The sequence below is a fragment of the Balaenoptera borealis genome, assembly GCF_965194805.1.
Source record: "Balaenoptera borealis genome assembly, chromosome: 13".
Classification (NCBI taxonomy): Eukaryota; Metazoa; Chordata; class Mammalia; order Artiodactyla; family Balaenopteridae; genus Balaenoptera; species Balaenoptera borealis.
Window position 1 is genome coordinate 70,516,482 of NC_138870.1, and position 27,110 is coordinate 70,543,591.

Genomic DNA, 27,110 nt, shown 5'->3' on the forward strand with positions numbered 1-27,110 from the left:
CCCACAGAATACATACTGAATGCTGGCAGAGGACCTCAGACTTCCCAAAAGAGATATATATTTTTTTCCTTTCTCTCTTTTTGTGTATGTGTATGTGTATGCTTCCTTGTGTGATTTTGTCTGTATAGCTTTGCTTTTACTATTTGTCCTAGGGTTCTGTCTGTCCTTTTTTTTTTTTAGCATAGTTTTTAGCACTTGTTATCATTGATGGATTTGCTTTTTGATTTGGTTGCTCTCTTCTTTCTTCCTTGCTTTTTTAAATTACTTTTAAATTTTTTAATTTTTAATAATTTTTTTATTTTTTATTTTAATAACTTTTATTTTATTTTATTTTTTGTTTCTTTCTTTCTGTTTTTCTCCCTTTTCTTCTGAGCCATGTGGCTGACAGGGTCTTGGTGATCTGGCTGGGTGTCAGGCCTGCGCCTCTGAGGTGGGAGAGCCAAGTCCAGGACATTGGTCCACCAGACACTTCCCGGCTCCATGTAATATCAAACAGCGAAAGCTGTCCCAGAGATCTCCATCTCAATGCTAAAACCCAGCTCCACTCAATGACCAGCAAGCTACAGTGAGGGACACCCCATGCCAAACAACTAGCAAAAAAGGAACACAACACCACCCATTAGCAGAGAGGCTGCCTAAAATCATAAAAAGGCCACAGACACCCCAAAACACACCTCCGGATGTGGTCCTGCCCACCAGAAAGACAAGATCCAGCCTCACCCACCAGAACACAGGTACCAGTCCCCTCCACCAAGAAGCCTGCACAACCCACTGAACCAACCTTAGCCACTGGGGGCAGACAACAAAAACAACAGCAACTATGAACCTGCAGCCTGTGAAAAGGAGACACCAAACACAGTAAGTTAAGCAAAATGAGAAGACACAGAAACACACAACAGATGAAAGAGCAAGGTAAAAACCCATCAGATCAAACAAATGAAGAGGAAATAGGTAGTCTACCTGAAAAAGAATTCAGAGTAACGATAGTAAAGATGATCCAAAATCTTGGAAATAGAATGGAGAAAATACAAGAAACGTTTAACAAGGACCTAGAAGAACTAAAGAGCAAACAAACAATGATGAACAACACAATAAATAAAATTAAAAATTCTCTAGAAGGAATCAATAGCAGAATAACTGAGGCAGAAGAACGGATAAGTGACCTGGAAGATAAAATAGTGGAAATAACTACCTCAGAGCGGAATAAAGAAAAAAAATTTTAAAGAATTGAGGACAGTCTCAGAGACCTCTGGGGCAACATTAAACGCACGAACATTCGAATTATAGGGGTCACAGAAGAAGAGAAAAAGAAGGGGACTGAGAAAATATTTGAAGAGCTTATAGTTGAAAACTTCCCTAATATGGGAAAGGAAATAGTTAATCAAGTCCAGGAAGCACAGAGAGTCCCATACAGGATAAATCTAAGGAGAAACACGTGAAGACACATATTAATCAAACTATCAAAATTTAAATACAAAGAAAAAATATTAATAGCAACAAGGGAAAAAGAGCAAATAGCATACAAGGGAATCCCCATAAGGTTAACAGCTGATCTTTCAGCAGAAACTCTGCAAGCCAGAAGGGAGTGGCAGGACATATTTAAAGTGATGAAAGGGAAAAATCTAGAACAAAGATTACTCTACCCAGCAAAGATCTCATTCAGATTTGACAGAGAAATTAAAACATTTACAGACAAGCAAAAGCTAAGAAAATTCAGCACCACCAAACCAGCTTTACAACAAATGCTAAAGGCACTTCTCTAGACAGGAAACACAAGAGAGGGAAAAGACCTACAATAACAAACCCAAAACAATTAAGAAAATGGTAAAAGGAACATACATATTGATAATTAAATGTAAATGGATTAAATGCTCCCACCAAAAGACACAGACTGGCTGAATGGATACAAAAACACGACCCGTATATATGCTGCCTACAAGAGACCCACTTCAGACCTAGGGACACATACACACTGAAAGTGAGGATACAGAAAAAGATACTCCATGCAAATGGAAATCAAAAGAAAACTGGAGTAGCAATACTCATATCAGATAAAGTAGACTTTAAAATAAAGAATGTTACAAGAGACAAAGAAAGACACTACATAATGATCAAGGGATCAATCCAAGAAGAAGATATAACAATTTTAAATATTATGCACCCAACATAGGAGCACCTCAATACCTAAGGCAGATCTGAACAGTCATAAAAGGGGAAATTGACAGTAACACAATCATAGTAGGAGACTTTAACATCCCACTTTTACCAGTAGACAGAAATGAGAATAAATAAGGAAACACAGACTTTAAATGACACATAAAACAAGATGGACTAAATATTTATAGGACACTGCATCCAAAAACACCAGAATACACTTTCTTCTCAAGTGCTCATGGAACATTCTCCAGGATAGACCATATCTTGGGTCACAAATCAGGCCTTGGTAAATTTAAGAAAATTGAAATCATATCAAATATCTTTTCCAACCACAAGCTATGAGACTAGATATCAATTAGAGGAAAAAAATCTGTAAAAAATACAAACACAAAGAGGCTAAAAAATACAGTATTAAATAACCAAGAAATCACTGAAGAATTCATAGAGGAAATCAAAAAATATCTAGAAACAAATGACAATGAAAACACGATGACCAAAACCTGTGGGGTTCAGCAAAAGCAGTTCTAACAGGGAAGTTTGTAGCAATACCATCCTACCTCAAGAAACAAGAAACATTTCAAATAAACAACCTAATCTTACACCTACAGCAATTAGAGAAAGACGAACAAAAAACCCCCAAAGTTAGCAGAAGGAAAGAAATCATAAAGATCAGATCAGAAATAAATGAAAAAGAAATGAAGGAAACACAATAGCAAAGATCAGTAAAACTAAAAGCTGGTTCTTTGAGAAGATAAACAAAATTGATAAACCATTAGCCAGACTCATCAAGAAAAAAAGAGAGAAGACTCAAATCAATAGAATTAGAAATGAAAATTGAGAAGTAACAACTGACACTGCAGAAATACAAACGATCATGAGAGATTACTGCAAGCAACTATCTGCCAATAAAATGGACAACCTAGAAGAAATGGACAAATTTTTAGAAAAGCACAACCTTCTGACACCGAACCAGGAAGAAATAGATAATATAAACAGACCAATCACAAGCACTGAAATTGAGACTGTGATTTAAAATCTTCCAACAAACAAAAGCCCAGGACCAGATGGCTTCACAGGCGAAGTTTATCAAACATTTAGTGAAGAGCTAACACCGATCCTTCTCAAACCCTCCCAAAATATAGCAGAGGGTGGAACACTCCCAAACTCATTCTATGAGGCCACCATCACCCTGATACCACGACTAGATAAAGATGTCACAAAGAAAGAAAACTACAGGCCAATATCCCTGATGAACATAGATGCAAAAATCCTCAACAAAATACTAGCAAACAGAATCCAACAGCACATTAAAAAGATCATACACCATGATGAAGTGGGGTTTATCCCAGGAATGCAAGGATTCTGCAATACACAAATCAATCAATGTGATACACCATATTAACAAATTGAAGGATAATAACTATATGATCATCTCAATAGATGCAGAGAAAGCTTTTGACAAAATTCAACATCCATTTATGATAAAAACCCTCCAGAAAGTAGGCATAGAGGGAACTTATCTCAACATAATAAAGGCCATATATGACAAACCCACAACCAGCATCTTTCTCAATGGTGAAATACTGAAGCCATTTCCTCTAAGATCAGGAACAAGACAAGGTTGTCCACTCTCACCACTATTATTCAACACAGTTTTGGAAGTTTTAGCCACAGTAATCAGAGAAGAAAAAGATATAAAAAGAATCCAAATCGGAAAAGAAGAAGTAAAGCTGTCACTGTTTGCAGATGATATTATACTATACATAGAGAATATTAAATATGCTACCAGAAAACTACTAGAGGTAATGAATGAATTTGGTAAAGTAGCAGGATACAAATATAATGCACAGAAGTCTCTTCCATTCCTATACACTGATGATGACAAATCTGAAAGAGAAATTAAGGAAACACTCCCATTTACCATTGTAACAAAAAGAATAAAATACCTAGGAATAAACCCACCTAAGGAGACAAAAGACCTGTATGCACAAAACTAAGACACTGATGAAAGAAAGTAAAGATAATATAAACAGATGGAGAGATATATCATGTTCTTGGTTTGGAAAAATCAGCATTGTGAAAATGACTCTACTAGCCAAAGCAATCTACAGATTCAGTGCAATCCCTATCAAACTACCAATGGCATTTTTCACAGAACTAGAACAAAAAATTTCGTAATTTGTATGGAAACACAAAAGACCCCAAATAGCCAAAGCAATCTTGAGAAAGAAAAACGGAGCTGGAAGAATCAGGCTCCCTGACTTCAGACTATACTACAAAGCTACAGTAATCAAGACAGTATGGTACTGGCACAAAAACAGAAATATAGTTCAATGGAACAGGATAGAAAGCCCAGAGATAAACCCATGCATATATGGTCACCTTATTTTTGATAAAGGAGGCAAGACTATACAATGGAGAAAAGACAGTCTCTTCAATAAGTGGTGCTGAGAAAACAGGGCAGCTTTATGTAAAAGAATGAAATTAGAACACTCCCTAACACCATACACAGAAAAAACCTCCAAATGGATTAAAGACCTAAATGTAAGGCCAGACAGTATAAAACTCTTAGAGGAAAACATAGGCAGAGCACTCTTTGACATATATCACAGCAAGATCCTTTTTGACCCACCTCTTAGAGAAATGGAAATAAAAACAAAAATAAACAAATGGGACCTAATGAAACTTCAAAGCTTTTTCACAGCAAAGGAAACCATAAACAAGACAAAAAGACAACCCTCAGAATGGGAGAAAATATTTGCAAATGAAGCAACTGACAAAGGATTAATCTCCAAGATTTACAAGCAGCTCATGCAGCTCAATAACAAAAAAACAAACAACCCAATCCAAAAATGGGCAGAGGACCTAAATAGACAGTTCTCCAAAGAAGACATACAGATGGCCAAAAAGCACATGAAAAGATGCCCAACGTCACTAATCATTAGAGAAATGAAAATCAAAACTACAATGAGGTATCACCTCACAGTGGTCATAATAGCCATCATCAAAAAATCTGCAAACAATAAATGCTGGAGAGGGTGTGGAGAAAAGGGAACACTCTTGCACTGTTGGTGGGAATGTAAATTGATACAGCCACTATGGAGAACAGTATGGAGGTTCCTTAAAAAACAAAATAGAACTACCATATGACCCAGCAATCCCACTCCTGGGCATATACTCTGAGAAAACCATCATTCGAAAAGAGTCATGTACCACAATGTTCATTGCAGCTCTCTTTACAATAGCCAGGACATGCAAACAACCTATGTGTCCATTGACAGATGAATGGATAAAGAAGATGTGGCACATATATGCAATGGAATATTACTCAGGCATAAAAAGAAATGAAATTGAGTTATTTGAGGTGGATCCACCTAGGGTCTGTCATACAGAGGGAAGTAAGTGAGAAAGAGAAAAATACCATATGCTACTACATATATGTGGAATATTAAAAAGAAAAAAAATGTTTCTGAAGAACCTAGGGGCAGGACAGGAATAAAGATTCAGACGTAGACAATGGACCTGAGGACATGGGGAGTGGGATGGGTAAGCTGGGACGAAGTGAGAAAGTGGCATGGACATATATACACTACCAAACATAAACTAGATAGTGGGGAGCCACCAGCACGGGGAGATCAGCTTGGTGCTTTGTGATCACCTAGAAGGGTGAGATATGGAGGGTGGGAGGGAGACATAAGATGGAGGAGATATGGGGATATATGTATATATATAGCTGATTCACTTTGTTATAAAGCAGAAACTAACACACCATTGTAAAGCAATTATACTCCAATAAAGATGTTAAAAAAATGTTTTACAACTATTTATGCAGTTATCTTTTAAAATAGATAGAAGGGAATAGACACAATGAAAAATATATTATCATATATATCATATGATTCTTATAATACCTATGCAGTTACTCTTACAGGTACTCTATTTGTTTGTCTGAATTTGAATTACCATCAAATGCCCTCTTGTTTCAGCCTGAAGGACTCCCTTTAATATTTCTTATAGGGCCCATTTGCTAGCAGTGAATACTCTGTTTTTGTTTATCTGAGAGTGATTTAATTTCTGCTTCATTTTTGAAGAAGAATTTGTCTGCATATTGAATTCTTGATTGACAGTTTTTCTTTTAAAACTATGAAGATGTTATCCCATTTTCCTCTTGGTTCAATGGTTTCTGATGAGGAGTGAGCTATTAATCTTACTGAGGGTACATTGTATGTGATAATTCATTATTTTCTTGCTGCTTTCAAGATTCTCCCTCGGTCTTTGACTTTTGCCAATTTGCCTAAGACGTGTGTAAGTGTGTATCTCTTTTATTTTTTCACACTTATTGAATGAGTAGACTAATATTTTTCACCAAGTTTGTGAGGTCTTTAGCTATTATTTCTTCAAATGTTTTTTCTACTTTATTTGTCTTCACTTGGGATTCTCATCAGGTGTATATTTGTATATTTGGTGGTAACCCATAGATTGCTGAGGCTTGGTACATTTTTACTGATTATTCTTTGATTCTGTTCCTCAGACTGAAAAGTCTAAATTGACGTCTCTTCAAATTCAAAGATTCTTTTTCTACAAGTTTGAATCTTTTGTTGAGCCTCTCCAGTGAACTTTTCAGTTATTGTACTTGCTACTGTGGAATTTCTATTTGGTTTTTTTTATAATTTTTAGGACTATTTTTTGATATTGATATTCTCTATTTTGACAAGATGTCATGATCCTACGTTCCTTTCATGTGTTAGGCATTTCTTTAAAAAAAAATCTAAAACATGGTTATAATAGCTGATAATAGTCTTTGTCTACTAATTCCGATATCTGAGCTTCCCTCTGGGACATTTTCTTTTGGCTGCTTCCCCCAATTGCTGTGGCATAGTTTACTTTTTTTTGCATGTCTCATAAGTTTTGATTGAAACTGGGCATTTTAGAAATGTATCAACTCTGGTATGAAATTTCTCCACTCTCTAGCACTTCTTATTGTTGCTTTTTTTTTTTTTTTTTTCTTGTTGCTGCCTATTGTTTAGCAACCTTCCTGGACTAATTCTTTTGCTTCTGTATTCCCTGTGGTATGTAGACACTAAGTTTTCTACTAGCTTTTTGTTTTTAAATTCTTGTTTTTATTTTTAAACCTGCTTTCTAGAGGTCACACCTAGGTCAGTATAATTTAATGTTCTGTCAATCATCAGTCAGTTTTCCTTAAATGCCTTACCTGTATGTTTTCCACCCTTTCCCAAAGGGTTCTGTGTAAGAAGGTTCACCTCAAACTTCTCACATTTTACAGGACAGGGTTAGCTTTTCACAACGATTGTGCAGGCCTCAATATCAACCACAGGTGAGCAATTGCTGCCTTCTTCTGTCCTAGGTCTCTCCTAGACATGTGTACATCCTTTCAGTACTCCAGAATATGTCCTGTTGGAGATTTTCAAAGTTCCCTAGTCATGTAATTCTCTAGGATTTCCTGTAAAATTCCCAGCAAGGCTCCTTCTGCCCCCACTTAAATAGCAGCCTGAGACATCTAAGTAGTTGCCAGCAGTTCTGTATTGTTTTGGTAGTGCCCTGAGGGTTACCTTACCTCTCCCCCAAGAAATGGATGAGTGAATGGTATGAATGGAATCTCCACTATTTCTTTAGAATTACCTATGCTACTATTGATGCCTATGAGCATTGGTAATTCATGGTTTACATGTTTCTTTCCACATACATTATATTCATGTGATTCTAACTCTGTCATTGATGCAAACCAACACCTAGTTTGCTAGGTACTATTCTTAGGGACTTGATGGGTGAATGAAAAATGAAATTTATTCAAGAACACTGAGTATGTATTTTATGTTCAACATAGTGGTTGACAAAGATACAGAAATTACATATATATATATATAAATTTTAGTAAATGTGTTTTTATTGAAAATTTATACTATTTTTTTTCATATTAAACAGCTCCACATTAGTCTTTGTTCATCTAGCTCACAACCTGATAATCAGTAAGGGATAGATAGGGAATGGGCAGAGTTGACAGGAAATGTCAAGGTTTTAACTAATATTTACTACTCTTAGGAAGGCTGACATTTAGATCCATGAATTACTTTATTTCCTATGCTAAAAAAACCTCTAGCTTTATATAGTCTTTCTCTAGAATACAGGTTTCAGTAGTCCAGGGACCATGTTTATCTTTGTCACAAGTGCCTCCCATATGCTTTAGCAGAGTGAATTCTGTCTTAGAGCTGTATGCCTTAAGCAGGCACAGTAATTTTTTTTCCTCATATGAGAACTTCTAAAATACAGAGTAAATCAGAATAATGCAGATGTCTACTGAAGGCTACTGAAGGCTTCTTCCTTAGAATACTTGTCACAACTTATTGTGAACATCTTCTTTCTTTTCCAGCCTGTATTTTGCAGTGATTATTAATCTTTTTTAATACAAAACCACTTAAGAATTCAATGAGATATATGTGGACCCTCTCCCTAGAGTGGGAGGAGGAATACATTTCTTTATCCATCCATCCACACACAAAATCTTTTTTATAAAGTTTTTTGGTGATGGGTGAGGGCATTAGTTCAATAATCCACTGAGACAGTACAGTTGACCCTTGAACAGCATGAGTTTGAACTGCAAGGGTCTACTTTTACACAGATGTTTTTCAATAGTAAATATGATAATACTATACAATTCATGTTTGGCTGAATACATGGATGTGGAACTGCAGATATGAAGGGAGCACATATATGGAGGGCTGATTATAAATTATATGGGGATTTTTGACTCTTCAAAGGGTTGGCACACCTAACCACCTCATTGCTCAAGGGTCACCTGTACTAGTCCATTAAGGCTACTTTTTCTATAATAATGGAAGTTGCAAAATCATTAAAACAGGCAAGGCCTATCTCTTGTTAACATTTATGTTCAGCACTTATAAATTAGTCACAGCTCTAGTTTCTAGGCCTTTTCACTCTGGGGTTCAGTATGAAGGAGCAGTCTTCTTTCAGTGACGTGCTGCTTGTGTGGCAGAGGGAAAATAGCATATACTTGCAAATGGCATAGATGATACTCATTTGTTGGCCAAAGTGAGTGACATGGGCAAGCTTTATTTTGTTAAAAGAGTGGGGAAGTACAATTTTCCCATGGGAAGGGTTCCTACTAAGTACATAGTCAAGTCTGATTTTGGCCATCCTCAGAAAGGGAGGGGCAGCAATAATAGAGGTTACTATCAATAAAAAGCCTCTCCATGGTCCCAGAGTAAGAGCTAAACTATTTCACTATTTTCCCTCTGTGTATTAGTTAGGGTTCTCCAGAGAAACAGAAACAATAGGGTGTGTGTGTGTGTGTGTGTGTGCACGTGTGTGCATGCATGCACACATGGGTGTTTGTTTTAGGAATTGACTTATGTTATTATGTAGGCTGGCCTGTCCAAAATCTATTCAAGCCCAAAGTTCATTAGTCTGAAGACTTAGGGAAGAAGACCTACTGCAGTTCAAGTTCAAAGGACATTTACTGGCAGAATCTTCTCTTGCTTGGGAGATGTCAGGCTTTTTGTTCTATTCAGGTCTTCAACTGATTGGGTGATGTGCACCCATATTATGGAGGGCAATCTGCTTTATTCAAAATCCAGTGATTTAAATGTTAATCTCTTCTAAAAACATCCATACTGAAACATCCAGAATAATGTTTGACCACAAAGCTGGGCACCATGGCCCAAGCAAGTTGACACATAAAATTAACTATCACACTATGTATATAGTTATCTTAGCTCATTTATTTATATCATATCATGAGCATAAGTCAGCCTTACCAAAGATTTATTGGACGTTAATATCAATTATGACATTATGCTCAGCACTAGAAGAGAATCAAGATATAGGAGATGGTCCTTTTTTTTTCATATGGGAGAGCCTATATTGTTTTTTTTCTTGCTGCATTCCTAGTACTTAAAACAGTTCTTTGTGACATAGAACATGCTTATAAAGATTTCATTAATGGATGAAATTTAAGAAAATTATCTGGATATCCCAAGAAGTAGAAGAATATCCAAAATTATCTGGATATTTTACAAATAACTGTAAAAGAAACTGGGCTATGTTAAGTGTCAAACTGAAAAGTCAACCATATTCTAAGGAGAGTCAAAAAAAATACTATTATACAGAGTTCCAGAGATCAGTAATATTTGAGATACCCTGAAAGACATTTAATAGAACATCAGGTAAAGAAGAGAAGGGAGGGAATATTAAATGCTATGTGCTTAAGAAAGCAGGTATAAGGATATTCACCATAGCACTATTGATACACATTTTGAATTGACTAAATGCTCACCAGTAAGAGAATAGATAAACAATAATATGTCCATTGTATGGATTATGATGTAAGAGTTGAAAAGAAAGAGGTATTGTGATAGATCTCTAAGACTTTGTTTTGTTTTGTTTTTTAAACCCACATAACCATACTATGTATTTTCTATGGGTGCATATATGGGTGTAAATGCACAGAAATACAATAGAGTATCTATGTAAAAAATGATGGTTACATCTGAGGAGTGGTATGGACGATGATATGAAGGGGATTTTAGTTTTTCTGTAACATTTCAGTTTTTTATGAGAATGACATTCATGTATTGTATAATTAAAAGAATAATTATGCAGAAGGAAAACCAGTGACTGGAATAGGAAAAAAAATATGTTAATCTAGTATGGGTCTTATAAAGAGGAAAAGAAACTGAATTTAAATCTCTTAGGCAGTTATTAGAGATAGTCTCTATTATCACTTTGTATCGAGTGTTGTTAAAAAAAAAATGCCATGTGAAAGGACAATCATGGAATCAAAATCAAAGAAATAAAAGCAGATTTCAAGTAGTAGAAAGAGTTGGAAGGAAAGAATGGTAAATTATTGGTAAATGCAAATGTGAATTTCTGAATTCTAATTGGACAAAGTAATTGACTAGTTCAGTTAGTTGTCAAGGTGGTTTGGAAAGAGGAATAATATTTTAGAGTATTCATGCTAAGTGAAAAAACTACAGATGCCCTTTCTGGGGCACATATCTTTGACAAATCACACAAAAAAGATTTAATTATGAGAGCACAAAGAGATATTTGTTCCATTGTTTGCCAGTTTTGACCTAGAAGGAATTGCTATGATTCATGAAACAATTTCAACTCTTGGGAATATGTTAGTGCAATGGTTTTAAAATAGAGAACATTATTCTTAAACATAATGTAGGGTAGTAATAGTATTTTCAAAGCTAATAGGTAAGAAAACCCATATAGTAAAATCTAGTTTCCTAGAAAAGAGTTAAGCATTTATTACACGACATACGTAATATAACAAAATAAAATAACATTGTTTTTTAAGGGGGGAGTTATGCTCTTGTGAAATAAGCAGGAGTCTATAGAGATAATATGGAATAATTTAATAGAATCACAAAATCTCAGAATCGTAAAGGTGATCTAACATACTTTGCTACTCTTTTGCTTTCATTTTCATCCTCAGTTTCTTCATCTTCTAGGACACTTTGTTTATCTGCACTATATGCTTGAATATCTCTAGTCTTGGGGAAATTTATCTTTAATAGTGATAATTCTGTCTTTCAATTCTGTCTTTGAATAATCTATGTTGTCATGAACATTTTACTTATTTAGTTTGCTCATGCCTTGGTTTTGACTGAGGAAACTGGGGTGATTTTACTTTTCTTTCTTGAAATATATTTTTATAAGGTTTATGTGAATAATATGTAGTGATGTATAAATATAAACTCTATTGACATTTTAAATGTAAATACTTCTCTAGGACTATTTATGTTTTATCTAGTGTAAAGTTTGGAGCCAATAAGCCAGTAGAATCTATGATAAAAAGTAAGAATGCTGAAAACATAAATAAATATGACCTTCTAGTAGGAAATGAACCTGGTTTTAGTAAAATGAAATCATGCTTGACTACTATAGATCTTTGAGTGGATTACTAAAATAATGAATTAGTGAGGGTTAGGGAATATGTGTTATTTAGACTTCATTTAGATTTTGGCAAAGTTCCTCATCAATGGCTATTTTCTAAGAATGTGAGTTACTATGAAATTGAGGTGGGTCCAGGGAGAAATTGTTTAGTCATGGATAGGCAATTAGCTTAGTGACAGAAAACAAGGATGAACAGGCACTTTCCTACAAGGATAAGAATAAATAGTAGAGTCCTCCTCTGAAGCTGCTGGGCCCAGATTTACTTAACCTAATCTGGGAAAAGGGCAAGACCACAAACACTCCCAATCTCCATGTGTTCTGGACTTCCTCTATATAACAAAATGCCCTTTTAATCAGTGTACAGCTGCAGAAAGAGCTCCCAAGGCAGGGGGACTAGAGAGAAGTTTCATAAGGCTTTACATATGAGCAAGGTTAAGGAAAAATAATCTGGATTCTGTATATATTTACAAGAGAGTGGGCCACAAACTAGCTTTATGACAAGGAGTTTTGCAATATCCTCCATGTGAAAAAATTATGGAATTTCCACATATGTTATCACCTGCATATAATATTAGACTTTCAGGGTAAGAAGATACTATCCTCATTTTGAATTCAGAAAAATTAATGCTGTGATTTTAAAGCTTCTGCAGATTTCTGTTACAGACTATTCTCGTAGTGGTTCCTTTTGCTATTACAGATAGGTACCAGAGCCTTAGCACAGCTTAGAAAGAGGTTTATTCAAAATGGTATACTAGGTTGAATAGCACCCTCCTCACCACCAAATTCATATCTTTTCCAGAATTTCAGAATGTCACCTTATTTGGAAATAGAGTTGTTGTAGATATAGTTTTCTAAGATGAAGTCACACTGGATTAGGATGAGCCCTTTATCCAATATGATTAGTGTCCTTATAAGAAGAAAGGAAGAGACACAAAGACAAATACACACAGAGGGAAGAACACCCTATGACAAAGGAGGCAGAGATCTGAGTGATGAATCTACAAACTAGGAAATGCCAAAGATTGCCAACAATGAACAGAATCTAGGAAGAGGCAAGAAAGGATCTTCATCTAGAACCTTCAGAGAGCATGGCCTTGCTTGACATCTTTCAGCTTCTAGAACTTTGAGAGAATAAATCCTATTGTTTTAAACCACCCAATTAGTGGCAATTTGTTACAGCGGCCCCAGGAAACTAATACAGATGGGTAGTGATGGAGTCTAACGTCCCTCTGCATAACATTGTAGTGATATTGTTATTGTTGCCTCGGTTGTTCAGGTGTGTGTTCCTCTCTAATACAGACCTTAACTGTTTAGCCTCTGAACATTGAAAATAAATACTTTCTTTCCGAGATGAATGGCGGGTGTGTATGCACATGTGAGAGAGACAGACAGACAGACAGACATTGTTTTAGGCCCAGCAGATGCAGTGTGAACAACACAGACAAGATATCTTCCTTAAGCAACTTAAATTATAGTGCTGTTGAGGTAGCTCAATAGTATTTACCAAAATGGCATTTTCAAAATGTCTTTTTAAGAGTGGTCTTTAGTGCGGGTATGGAAAATAGTAACAAACTAATTGTTTCTGATGTCAATCAGAATTTTCTTGATAAGCACAGGTCCAGACGTTGTGTTAGATCCTGGAAACAGAAAATAAGTGTCATTGGTAGAAACATATCCTGAGTTTAATGGGGAACAAAAGCAGGAATGGTTGACTTTACAGAACAGGTTGGAATTTTATGAATTTGTTCCATAAAAAGGATGACACTTGAACTGAAAATGTGAACAAAGAGAAAAGGAAGCAGAGAAAATAAGTTGAAGTACAGAAGAGTGAAACAAGTAGCACATTCATATTCTCTTACTTTGGCATCTATATTATTGCCCTTCCACCTCTGTTCTGACAAGTTCTCTATATTATAGCCATAGTGCATTTTTCCAAATGCAAATATGATCTATGGATGTCTTCCCTTAGCCTTAGGATAAAGCCCCAATTCCTTATAATGCTTTCAGAGGCCTCTGAAGTTGCGTGAAGTATGAAGTTTAAGACATTTATGTGTCTATGTTGAGTTCTCTTTAATTACTCTCAACCCTTGAGTTTTTACTCAGCCTCTTTGGAGAAATACTAATTCATGAAATACAGCAATACAGTCACATAACGTGAAAATTCCAGGTAAAAATTTTCCTGAAATACCTAAACAATGGGACAGAAAGATTTACATTTTTGAGCTTTAATTATCCAGATAATTACTTCAATTCTCCACTTTATTCTGGAAACTTTTATACACAACATTAGTTTGAACTTTTATACACAACATTAGTTTGATTTTTTTTGTTTTAATTTAGTTGTCAATTATTCCACTTGATTGGTTTTCGTTTCCTAAGTTAAACTGGCCACTATCTGTTCCTCCATTATTATCATTCTGAACAGGGCATTAAATTTTTTCTTGGCCTGATACTGTTCATTCTATAGATAATGGCTATTTTTGTTTTTTAAATAAAATTTTTAAGTCAGTTTATGTGATTATTACATACTTCTTGATAGGCTTTTTTTGGACAAACACAAGGTTTATTTTCTTAAGGCAGTTTTCTGGTATGTTTTGCTTTTATGAGATCAATAACATTTCTGTATATTTTTGCATACATCTTGATATTTTTCTTGCCATTTAGGTTTAGTCCATGCTTGGAAACTTTTGACCTCTGACTCTGTTACCACTGTGGAAAGAATTGTTCAAATCCCCCACTACCAGGGCAGACAATCCAAGAAAAAGAAAACATATACAAGCTGTAAGAAAAATAAATTCCCAATCATAATTTTTTTTTTTGCCACAGTTACTAAAAAGTCTGAGAGACTATATTTATGTGAACTCTACGGAAGAAAATATTTCATGTAAAAATATGTCTTTATGTGGGACTTTGTGTGTCGGTTGACTTGATTAAAATCCATTCAAAATTGGAAAGGATCTTATTTTATATTTTAAAATCAGTGTTTAAGTATGTGTGTAGTTTACTAAATATTAGAGAAAACAACACATTCTAAATATATCTATAAATATAGACATGATTTTGTTGTTGCTTTTTAGAGAGAAAATTTAGACAGTACATATGCAAGCACAATTCCCTTTGAAAATTTTTTTTGACTTACAAGAGGATTAAAGTTTTATTGTTATTGAAGATCATCTAGTCTGAAATTTAAGTTTCTACAACTTATCTGTCAATTATATATCACTACATTATAATAACTTGTAAGAATGAGTATAATATCCTGACACTGTCACTTCTTTTTTTTTTTTTTTTTATATATGTCAGGACATTTATTGCAATTTGTTTGAAATACAAAACAAGTTCAAGGTTAGCTAACATAGATACAGATATACTGTGAGATATATATATATATATATACACACACACACTACAGAATACTATACACTATAGAATACTATGTCATAATTTTTTTTTAACATCTTTATTGGAGTATAATTGCTTTACAATGGTGTGTTAGCTTCCGCTTTACAACAAAGTGAATCAGTTATACATATACATATGTTCCCATAACTCTTCCCTCTTGCGTCTCCCTCCCTCCCACCCTCCCTATCCCACCCCTCTAGGTGGTCACAAAGCACCGAGCTGATCTTCCTGTGCTATGCAGCTGCTTCCCACTAGCTATCTATTTTACGTTTGGTAGTGTATATATGTCCATGCCACTCTCTCACTTTGTCCCAGCTTACCCTTCCCCCTCCCCATATCCTCAAGTCCATTCTCTAGGAGGTCTGTGTCTTTATTCCCGTCTTGCCACTAGGCTCTTCATGGCCTTTTTTTTTTTTTTTCTTATATTCCATATATATGTGTTAGCATATGGTATTTGTTTTTCTCTTTCTGACTTACTTCACTCTGTATGACAGAGTCTAGGTCCATCCACCTCACTACAAATATCTCAATTTCGTTTCTTTTTATGGCTGAGTAATATTCCATTGTATATATGTGCCACATCTTCTTTATCCATTCATCTGTCAATGGACACTTAGGTTGCTTCCATGTCCTGGCTATTGTAAATAGAGCTGCAATGAACATTTTGGTACATGACTCTTTATAAATTATGGTTTTCTCAGGGTATATGCCCAGTAGTGGGATTGCTGGGTCGTATGGTAGTTCTATTTTTAGTTTTTTAAGGAACCTCCATACTGTTCTCCACAGTGGCTGTATCAATTTACATTCCCACCAACAGTGGGAGTCTCTCCAGCATTTATTGTTTGCAGATTTTTTGATGATGGCCATTATGACCACTGTGAGGTGATACCTCATTGTAGTTTTGATTTTCATTTCTCTAATGATTAGTGACATTGGGCATCTTTTCATGTGCTTTTTGGCCATCTGTATGTCTTCTTTGGAGAACTGTCTATTTAGGTCTTCTGCCCATTCTTGGATTGGGTTGTTTGTTTTTTTGTTATTGAGCTGCATGAGCTGCTTGTAAATCTTGGAGATTAATCCTTTGTCAGTTGCTTCATTTGCAAATATTTTCTCCCATTCTGAGGGTTGTCCTTTGAAATTACTGAGAGCTTTACCTGTGCATCTTAGGATAGACTATTTTACTAAATTTGCATTATTTATAAGGCAAGAATTTAAATTATATTAAATGATTTTTATGTAAGCCAAATCTTTCTTACATCTCCCTTTGGTGTGTACACATTTATTTTATCCTCTCCCATCATTCCATTTTTTTTTAATGGGTGTAAGTGCCTTTTTTGGTAGAAAGCACCAGAATTTTATGTTTTAGGTTTTGGAATTACTAAAAAATAGTTAGTGTTGAATTTCATTTTATGCCAGGAACTAGTATAGCAAAGTTGGGTTTTATAAATTCCCAAAAGAAAATATAATTTGTCCCTGGTGTCATCTCTTTTCTTTGCTATTTATGTCCCCTTTTAATTAATATACAACTTAAAAATACTTAGCTTTCTTATTGATATGTTTTTGAACAGGTATGTAATGAATATTTTTATCTTAAAATAGAGAGAAGAGTCACAAAATTTTGCATGGAATTTAGAATTCAAGTCTGTCTCATCTATATTACCTTTCTATGCTGTGTAACAAATTACCACAAATGTGATGACTTAAGACAACACATGTTTATTATCTCACAATTTCTATGGGTCAGAAGCTTGGGCATAGCTTAGCTGGTTCTCGTTTTGAAGGTCTACTAAGAAAGGATCAGCTTCCAAGATCCTTTTAGTTGTTGGCAATATTCATTTCCTTGTGAGTATAGGATTCATGTTAGCTTGTTTTTTCAAAACCAGTGACAGAGACAGAGAGGGAGCTCCTGAGACTTGAGAGTGAGTTGACTAGTAAGACTGAGTCTTATATAATCATGGAAGTGCCATTCCATCCCCTTTCCTGTATAAGGCAACATTATCATGGGAGTGACATTATATCACATTTGCCACATTCTGTTGGTTAAAAGCAAGTCATACTCAAGGGAAAGAACACCAGGGATGGAAGCAAGGGGACCATCTTAAAGTCTGTGTTCTCTACACCACATCAGTTATGTTGACTACAGTAAGAAAAATAAAAATATTTTGGCTTGATACATTGACATCTTTCCTTATTTTCTGTTTCAGTTTGTCACAGTTGTATGATATATACACCATTAATTCCTGAGCAGAGAAAGAAATAGTAAATGGTATTAGATCTTACTCCCTCTTCTATAGTAGATTGATTTCACCTTGACTTAGGCTAGAAAAAAAATAGTACTTCCATGTTTTGTTGCTTCTATGTCTTTATTTTTTTTAAATATACCTTTATTATAAATTTAAGTACATGTTCATGGTAAAATATTTAAACAGTACAGATGAATATAAAATAAAAAGTATGCCATTAAATGAGAAATCGTGAAAGTAACCACTATTCACTATTTCAGCAATTTTCTATACAAGTCTATGTAAATATATATGTATATAGATTTTAACATTTTTTAAGTGGCACAATAATATACTTTTGTTTCCAGAACTTTATTATATCCTGGATGTGTGTCTGTCTATAGAAATATCTATAGCTGTATCTTATTATCTTCAATAGCTGTTTTGTATTTCATTTAAGTATGTCATAATTAAAATTCTCTACAGAGATGATTTTTTTCCATTTGTGTGCTAAAATACAATATTTTTATTGGGCTTTTTGTTGTAAAGTGTTATAAAAACCCAATTAAAATTGGCTTAAACAAAAAAGGAAATTTTTGCCATCAGAGCTCAAAAAGATCAGAAGTACAACTGACTTTGAATGTGTTTGGGTCTACAGCTTCAATTAATATCATCTGTAACTGGTTTCTCTCCATCCTTTGGCTTGCCTCCCCTCTGGGCTGATTCTCTCATTAGGCTGGCTCCCCTTTCAAGATGGCAGAATGGCTGCCAGCAGTTTCAGACTCAGAGCCTTGTCCCAGGAAACCAGCAGAAAAGAGAGACACTCTCTTCTGTTTCCTCAAGCAAAAGTGATAGAAATTACTCTGTTTGGGTATGACTCATTCATAAGCCTTTCTCTTAACCAATTGCTGGGGTTATGGAAAGTGATTCTCTGATTATTCAATTTTGGGGTATGGGATGTCAACACTACTGAAAGAACATGAACTAAGATGGTAGATGGAACAGGAAAAAAATGCTTACCAGTTCCTTGTAAGAAACTGGTAAGTCTTGTAAATTTGTGTAGGTTGTACACAAATCTTTGTAAATTTTTAAATTTGTGTATTTTGCTATTTGCTAGGTATATTATTAGAAGTACTAATGCTGGGTTAATGTATATATACATTTTAACTTTTCCTGGATATTTCCAAATTTTTCTCCCCAATGAGTGCTTCAATTTATACTTCAGCCAATAATGCACACTTGTGTCCATTGTAGGTTTCATCAAACTTAATGTTTTCTAATCAAATATGTGAAAAATTGGAATCTCATTGTTGTTTCAAGAGATATTTCCTTAATAATGACTACAGGCTAGCAAATTTTTTTCTATTTATCATGTGTGTTTCCTTTACTGTAATCTCCCTTCATATATGGTTATATAATTGTGCTAAAACAAGTTACATGATGGAAGTGCTAAAAAATAAACTTAAATATATCTAAATTTTATTTAACTTGAAGATAACTTTGCCAATGCAAGGGTGAGATTAAGTCTTTGTAACCAGATGAGATGGAGGGGCTATAGGAAGGAAGCAAGTTATTTCCAGGGCCACTTTTTTTTTTTTTAAATGACATCTCACTCTTACTAGTATATTACTTTATCAAGTAAGGAAAACTAAAGGTTAAAATGGAGCGATGCAGTGTTACAGTCCGAGCAGACTTGATCAGTCACTAAGAAGCTTGATGTAGACTTTTCACGGCATGGCAAGGGGTGAGTATAGCCAATGTTTTCAGGAAGCCCAGAGGAAGACAGGTCATGCAATGGACATAAGGCTAAGGGTTCAGTCCTTTTGAAGACTGGAAACCTTGAGATCTATCTCAGGATAAGAGATGGTCAAAGACAAACTTCAAAGTAAATATAGTAAAAAACAAAGAGCAAAAAAAAAAGAAAAGAAAAGAAAACCCTGTGATCTAAAGACTAAAACATCCTTCTGCAGAGCTCAAGTATGCAGAGGTCAAGAGAAAGTGTTTCAATTTCAACAGTAACAACAGTAACATAGAACTTTTGCCTAAATTTTAGAGGCCTTTAAAGTATAACCCTGGTATCTCTGAAAGATCAGATGTGGTCTGAAACCCTACAATGAAAGCCCCTGATGCTACATAAAATACAGAAGCCCCATGTTTAAGGATAAAATTTATTAAAAGTAGAGAATAAAGAGAAAATGAAGTGTAAATGGATCTGGTGACTCATGGCTAAAACATTTTAAGTTTAGTAAGAGTGAATTTAGGATTAAAAACAAGAGCATAGTTACATAATAAAATATAATTCTTTACATGTATATCTATGTTAATCATCAGTGAATGATTAATACCTGGTTAAAGCAACCGCACATTTTTTTTTCCCATAGTCAAAGGAAAAACAAAACCAGATGTATGTATCTTTAAGTGTGAGTTTATAAACCCAATTCAAAAATAATTTCTTGATTCAATAATTGTTTATTACACATCTACTGTGTCCTGGATATTACATTTGCCACTGAGTTTACAATGATATAAAAAAGAACACACATAAATATACCCTGCTTAATAGAGTTCTTAGTCCTCTGGAGGACACGGACTATAAACTAAAACAAAATCAAGCAAACCAAAAAATGAGTAATTGCAAATTGTGAAGTGCTGTGAAGAAAACTAACGTGAATTGAACGTTGACACAACAGTGCCAGAACCAGTTTTCATTAATCTTCTCAGTAATCTAGGAGGTAGGTGCTATTGTCATTTGTGCTCTAAAAATGAGGAAACAGAGGTACAAAGAGGTCAAGTGAGTTGTCCAGCATTCTACAGTATGAAGAGGTAAAGCTGGGATGTGAGCTTGGGTAGAGCGTGTCATCTTCATGCTTCAGCTTATCTTACTAGAGAACTTTGGTAGAGCATAATGGCATGGGCAGGGTGGTGAGGAAAGGTCTCATTGGTGAGGTGATGTTTAAATTGAGACTTGAAGGATGGGACAGAGCCAACCATGTTCAGAACCTGGAGAACAATAGCATTTCAGGTACCATGAAAAATAAGTACTATGTCCCTAGGTAGGGAAGAAAAGTGATCAAGTGACTATTCTAGGAGATGAAGTGATGCTAATAGTAATGAAGAAGATATGTAAAATTGGAGACATAATCAAGAGTCAGACTTTTCAAAAACTTGTAGGCCAATATTGGAACATTTGATTTGAAGCGCAACGGGGAAATGTTAAAAGGATTTTACAAAGAGGCCTGACCTGATCTGGTTCATGTTTAATTGGCTGCTGTGTAACAATAGGATGGAGGAAGACCGTGGGAAAAGCAGAGACACCAGTAAGGAGGCTATTTTAGTAGCCCTGGAAGGGATTTTAACAAAGGTGGTAGGAGATTAGCTGAAGAAAAGCAGACCTAATCAAGATATATTTTTGAGGCAGAAATCATGAGATATGCTGATAGATTGAATGTGAGTGGTGAGGAAGAGGAAGGAATTTAGGATTACTCCCAGTTTTCTAGTATCACCTACATGATATCACTTTCAGCAATTTGGGCATGTGATGGTACCCTATATACCTAGAAAAAACTGGGAGAGAACAATTTGCTGAAGGCTGGGAGATAAGAGTTTTGTTTGGGACTTATTTGAGATGGCTGTGAAACATTCAGTTAAAAATACTGTATAGAAAATTGGATATGGGTGCCTGGAATCCAAGGATAAGTCTTAATAGGAGATACGGTTTTGGAGTTGTCAGCATAGAGATAATATTTAACACTATGGGAACAGGTACAACTACCAGGTATAGGGCTCAATACCAAACACAGGGAAACTCAGCAGTAGAACACGGTAGAGAAGGAATAACTGGTAAAGTATTTAGAAACCTCCCTAAAAAAATTAACATATCACAGAAGAGAAAAGAGTATTTCAGGGAGCAGGGATTTGCCTTTAGGACCAAACAGTTTTGAGATATCACATAAGCTGAGGACACAATAATCTATATACGTACTTGATATCTAAGCAGCAGCTATCTTATATTGACCCTTTCAGGCCATAAATTACAAAACAATAAGCAGCAAATTAGGGCATGCCCTTGAGTGCATATGCTTCAGTTTGTTTAATTGCCAGTCAATTACTATCTGATATATTTCATTTCTTTCTCCTGTAATTCACTGCAATGTTTCCCTCTCAAAAAAAGTCAACACACAAGCAGAAACACAAAAGCTATGAAATATTTGTGATCAATGTAAGCTAATGCTATCAAAATATCTGTCAGTGAATAATGAGTCCAAGAGAGCAAATATTTGGAGCCCTTTTAAGAAGTCGCCAAGGAATTGGCTTAGAGACTTAGGATTCACATTCAAGAATGATACTGATGGAATCAAACAAAAAGGGGTCAGCACTTTCTGAGCTAATTGTTTAGAACTAGATTTTTGCTCCAGCTGCTATAAATTGAAAGATGGATGATGTGAGAATTTGTAATTTGTAACTTAAAACTTCATGAACCATGAAACTTTCTGGAGACTTTGGTCAGTCAGTTGATTTACTAGAAATGATGAGACCAACATAATCCATAAACTGTCTATTTTCCCACCACTATGGCAATGAAATAGAGGAGAAAAACATGCAAATTGCTCATTTATGTTTTTTTTAATTTTGCTTTCCAAAATTACTTCTAAGCTTGCTGAGTCGGATTTCTATAACATCTTTAATTATGATGAAGTCTTGGCTTAAAAAAAGAAAAAATGGTTTAGTTAGAACTTCATAATTGGCAATGAAACATTTAACCAAAGTGCCAGCTCTCAAATATTTTATATGTTGTTTTTTATTTGGACTATGGGAACAGCATCATGGAGACTTGTAGAATTTGATATTGAGACCTTAAAATGTTAGTATGGAGATTTGTAAAATAATTCCAAACAAAACTGAGCATTATGCATATATAACAGTTAAAATTGCAAAACATGGACAAAATTCTGAATGTATTTAAATAATACAATAAATTGTAATATAATAAATCATAAAATATCAGAACAACAATGGATTATATAGGTTCTGCTCTCTTTTAATGGGAGAGACAATGTGATTTGTGCTGCAAAATCAGCTATTTATGAAGTATCCAGCTGTTCAATTAAGAGATTTCATGTCTATACAGTGAGGAAAACCAAAGGGGATTCTTTTGAAAAACTATGAATTGACTAACACGTGACACATGTGGCCTTAAAACATTTTCAATAATGAATTAAGGTATAGTAGTCTCACAAATATTAATGAGGAATTAGCGTTCCAGACAATGTTCTCACACTAGTATTTAAAATAACTGATTTGTCTTCATTTTTAATAAATTATTAAACATTAAAAAATAAGGACTTAGATTCTGAGAAGAAACAATTCTGATGATAAGTCCTATTGTTTCAAGAGGGGCTGTAGTAAAATTAAAGGAACAACTGTTCTTGTCCAAAATTTGTCTTCCAAAGATGAAGCAAAACTAAGGTTTCAAAGGCTGTGGGTAAAAATTACACTTTGATCTTTCTCTTTGTTCAAACATTTGAGATTAAAGATGCTATAAATTCCTTATAATTCCTCCTATTTAAGTAGAATGCTTTTTCTCAATCCAAGATGATTCATACCATGCTGGTTTCTGAAACCTTAATCCTGTTTCTGAGGAGAGTCACAATGTCCTGATGACTTACTCTAATTTGCTACAGATGATTAAGGCACAATTAAAGGCTCAGAGTAACTTGCTGGACTTATTTTTCTCTTCCTCTGTCCTGTCCTCTTTCTCTTCTTCCCTCCTTCTTTCTCTTCCTTCCTCTTTTTGTGGGTTAAACAAAGAACAGAACCCAGAGCTGACATAGGAACCATCTTATGAGAAGGTACTTTAGTGTTTCTAATTACATATTGATAATAAAGGCAAATTAGATTTTTTTGAAAAAAGAAATTAAGCATTAAGACACATTAATTGTGTTAGAGGGTGGACAGAATTGGCTTGTGTTTACTCTTGTTTTAAAAAAAACAGTCTTGAATTAGTGTTTTTTTCTCTAAAAGATAAACTGGTCTCTTTGATTCCTGGCATTTCTTAAGTACATTTCTCCTGTAAGTGCTCTCCTAAATTGCTGACATGGGGGACCTTTCACAAGAAGTGATCTCCTCGGTCTTGTATTTACCAAAGTACGAAACTCTGGGTGGATCATCGTATCCTCTTTGTGAATGGCCTATGTATGGTTCAGAGCGGAAGAGCTGTTCAGGAAGTAATTTGATTGTAAAGATAAGTCCAAATACAGTCAAGAGTAACAGTATCTCAAGTTTACACCTAATAAGGGTCTGTAATCTTAGTTTCTTTTTAGAAAATCCAGGGGTTTTGTTTTTGAAAATTGTGCATGTTCAATGCTTATTTTTAAGAGAGATTGTTTCCTTCTTCTTTTTGTCTCTCATATGAAAGTTCTCGACGATTCTCAGAGCTTGTTGATAAATGATAAGTCTTGAGTATGTTTAATTCCTTCACTTTATACTGAATTTCTAATCTATTTTTTTATTATACTATCTGAATTGATCATTAGTATTCCCTGATTTAATTTATTCACCTTTTAATCTATATGGCCTCTTATATAATGATAATATAAAGCTATCTTGTCATTTACTTGACCTTTATGATTATCATAAAAATTAAATAGCATCTTATATATATACAACAGATACATTTAAAACCTAATATTACGAGTTACAACAAACAAATAACATGATTTTATCTTAAAGAAAATTGATGGCTTTTTACATATGCCATTTTCTGCCATATCCTTATTTAGAAAAGACAGAAAATGATTCCTAGTTGTCTATAGTTCAAAACCAATAATTAAGAATCATTTAAAGTTTACCTGATCTTGAAAAAAATCATGACTGTAGAGCACAGTAAATTACTTTATTTTGGATATCAAAAGCTTCTGAAATATATGGATTTAATAGTTTTATTTTATTATTTTTTTCCTTTTTTTAACATCTTTATTAGAGCATAATTGCTTTACAATGTTGTGTTAGTTTCTGCTGTATAACAAAGTGAATCTGCTATACGTATACATAAATCCCCATATCCCCTCCCTCTTGCGTCTCCCTCCCACCCTCCCTATCCAACCCCCCTAAGTGGTCACAAAGCACAGAGCTGATCTCCCTGTGCTATGCGGCTGCTTCCCACTAGCTATCTATTTTACATTTGGTAGTGTATATATGTCAATGCCACTCTCTCACTTCATCCCAGCTTACCCTTCCCCCTCCCGTGTCCTCAAGTCCATTCTCTACATCTGCGTCCTTATTCCTGTCCTGCCCCTAGGTTCTTCAGAACCTTTTATTTTTTTTTAATTTTTAGATTCCATATATATGCGTTAGCATGTGGTATTTGTTTTTCTCTTTCTGACTTACTTCACTCTGTATGACAGGCTCTAGGTCCATGCACCTCATTAAAAATAACTCAATTTCTTTTTTTTATGGCTGAATAATATTCCATTGTATATATGTGCCACATCTTCTTTATCCATTCATCTGTTGATGGACACTTAGCTTGCTTCCATGTCCTGGCTATTGTAAATAGAGCTGCAGTGAACATTCTGGTACATGACTCGTTTTGAATTATGTTTTTCTCAGGGTATATGCCCAGCAGTGGGATTGCTGGGTCATATGGTAGTTCTATTTTTAGTTTCTTAAGAAACCTCCGTACTGTTCTCCATAGTGGCTGTATCAGTTTACATTCCCACCAACAGTGCAAGAGGGTTCTCTTTTCTCCACACCCACTCCAGCATTTATTGTTTGTAGATTTTTTGATGACGGCCATTCTGACGGGTGTGAGGTGATACCTCATTGTAGTTTTGGTTTGCATTTCTGTAATGATTAGTGATATTGGGCATCCTTTCATGTGTTTGTTGGAAATCTGTATATCTTCTTTGGAGAAATGTCTATTTAGAACTTCTGTCCATTTTTGGATTCAGTTGTTTGTTTTCTTGTTATTGAGCTGCATGAGCTGCTTGTAAATTTTGGGGATTAATTCTTTGTCAGTTGCCTCATTTGCAAATATTTTCTCCCATTCTGAGGGTTGTCTTTTCATCTTGTTTATGTTTTCCTTTGCTGTATAAAAGCTTTTAAGTTTCATTAAGTCACATTTGTTTCTTTTTGTTTTTATTTCCATTTCTCTAGGAGGTGGGTCAAAAAGGATCTTGCTATGATTTATGTCACAGAGTGTTCTGCCTATGTTTTCCTCTAAGAGTTTTATACTGTCTGGCCTTACATTTAGGTCTTTAACCCATCTGAAGTTTATTTTTGTGTATGGTGTTAGGGAGTGTTCTAATTTCATTCTTTTACATGTAGCTATCCAGTTTTCCCAGTACCATTTTTTGAGGAGGCTGTCTTTTCTCCACTGTATATTCTTGCCTCGTTTATCAAAGATAAGGTGACCATATGTGTGTGGGTTTATCTCTGGGCTTTCTATCCTGTTCTAATGATCTATATTTCTGTTTTTGTGCCAGTACCATACTGTCTTGATTACTGTAGCTTTGTAGTACAGTCTGAAGCCCAGGAGCCTGATTCCTCCAGCTCCATTTTTCTTTCTGAAGATTGCTTTGGCTATTAGGGGTCTTTTGTGTTTCCATACAAATTGTGAAATTTTTTGTTCTAGTTCTGTGAAAAATGACATTGGTAGCTTGATAGGGAATGAATTGAATCTGTAGATTGCTTTGTTTAGTATACTCATTTTCACAATGTTGATTCTTCCAATCCAAGAACATGGTATATTTCTCCGTCTGTTTGTATCATCTTTAATGTCTTTCATCCATGTCTTATAGTTTTCTGCATATGGGTCTTTTGTCTCCTTAAGTGGGTTTATTTCTAGGTATTTTATTCTTTTTGTTACAATTGTATATGGGAATGTTTCCTTAACTTCTCTTTCAGATTTGTCATCATTAGTGTATAGGAATGCAAGAGATTTCTGTGCATTAATTTTGTATCCTGCTACTTTACCAAATTCATTGATTAGCTCTCGCAGTTTTCTGGTAGTATCTTTACGATTCTCTATGTATAGTATCATGTCATCTGCAAACAGTGACAGTTTTACTTCTTTTCCGATTTGGATTCCTTTCATTTCCTTTTCTTCTCTGATTGCCATGGCTAAAACTTTGAAAACTATGTTGAATAATAGTGGTGAGAGTGGGCAATGATGTCTTGTTCCTGATCTTAGTGGAAATGGTTTCAGTTTTTCACCTTTGAAAATGATGTTGGTTGTGTGTTTGTCATATATGGCCTTTATTGTTTTGAGGTAAGTACCCCCTATGCCTGCTTTCTGGAAGGTTTTTATCATAAATGGGTGTTGAATTCTGTCAAAAGCTTTTTCTGCATCTATTGAAATTATCATATGGTTTTTATCCTTCAATTTGT

At 34.8% G+C, this 27,110-nt stretch overlaps 1 protein-coding gene and 1 long non-coding RNA gene across 5 annotated transcripts in view; one reads left to right on the top strand and one right to left on the bottom strand.

The window, feature by feature from the left end:
* The window catches only part of TMTC2 (transmembrane O-mannosyltransferase targeting cadherins 2), an 889,086-nt gene that overhangs the window by 689,639 nt on the left and 172,337 nt on the right, over positions 1 to 27,110 (top strand). The window lies entirely within an intron of this gene.
* The window catches only part of LOC309609383, a 742,735-nt gene that overhangs the window by 250,421 nt on the left and 465,204 nt on the right, over positions 1 to 27,110 (bottom strand). The gene's annotated exons all lie outside the window — the stretch shown is intronic.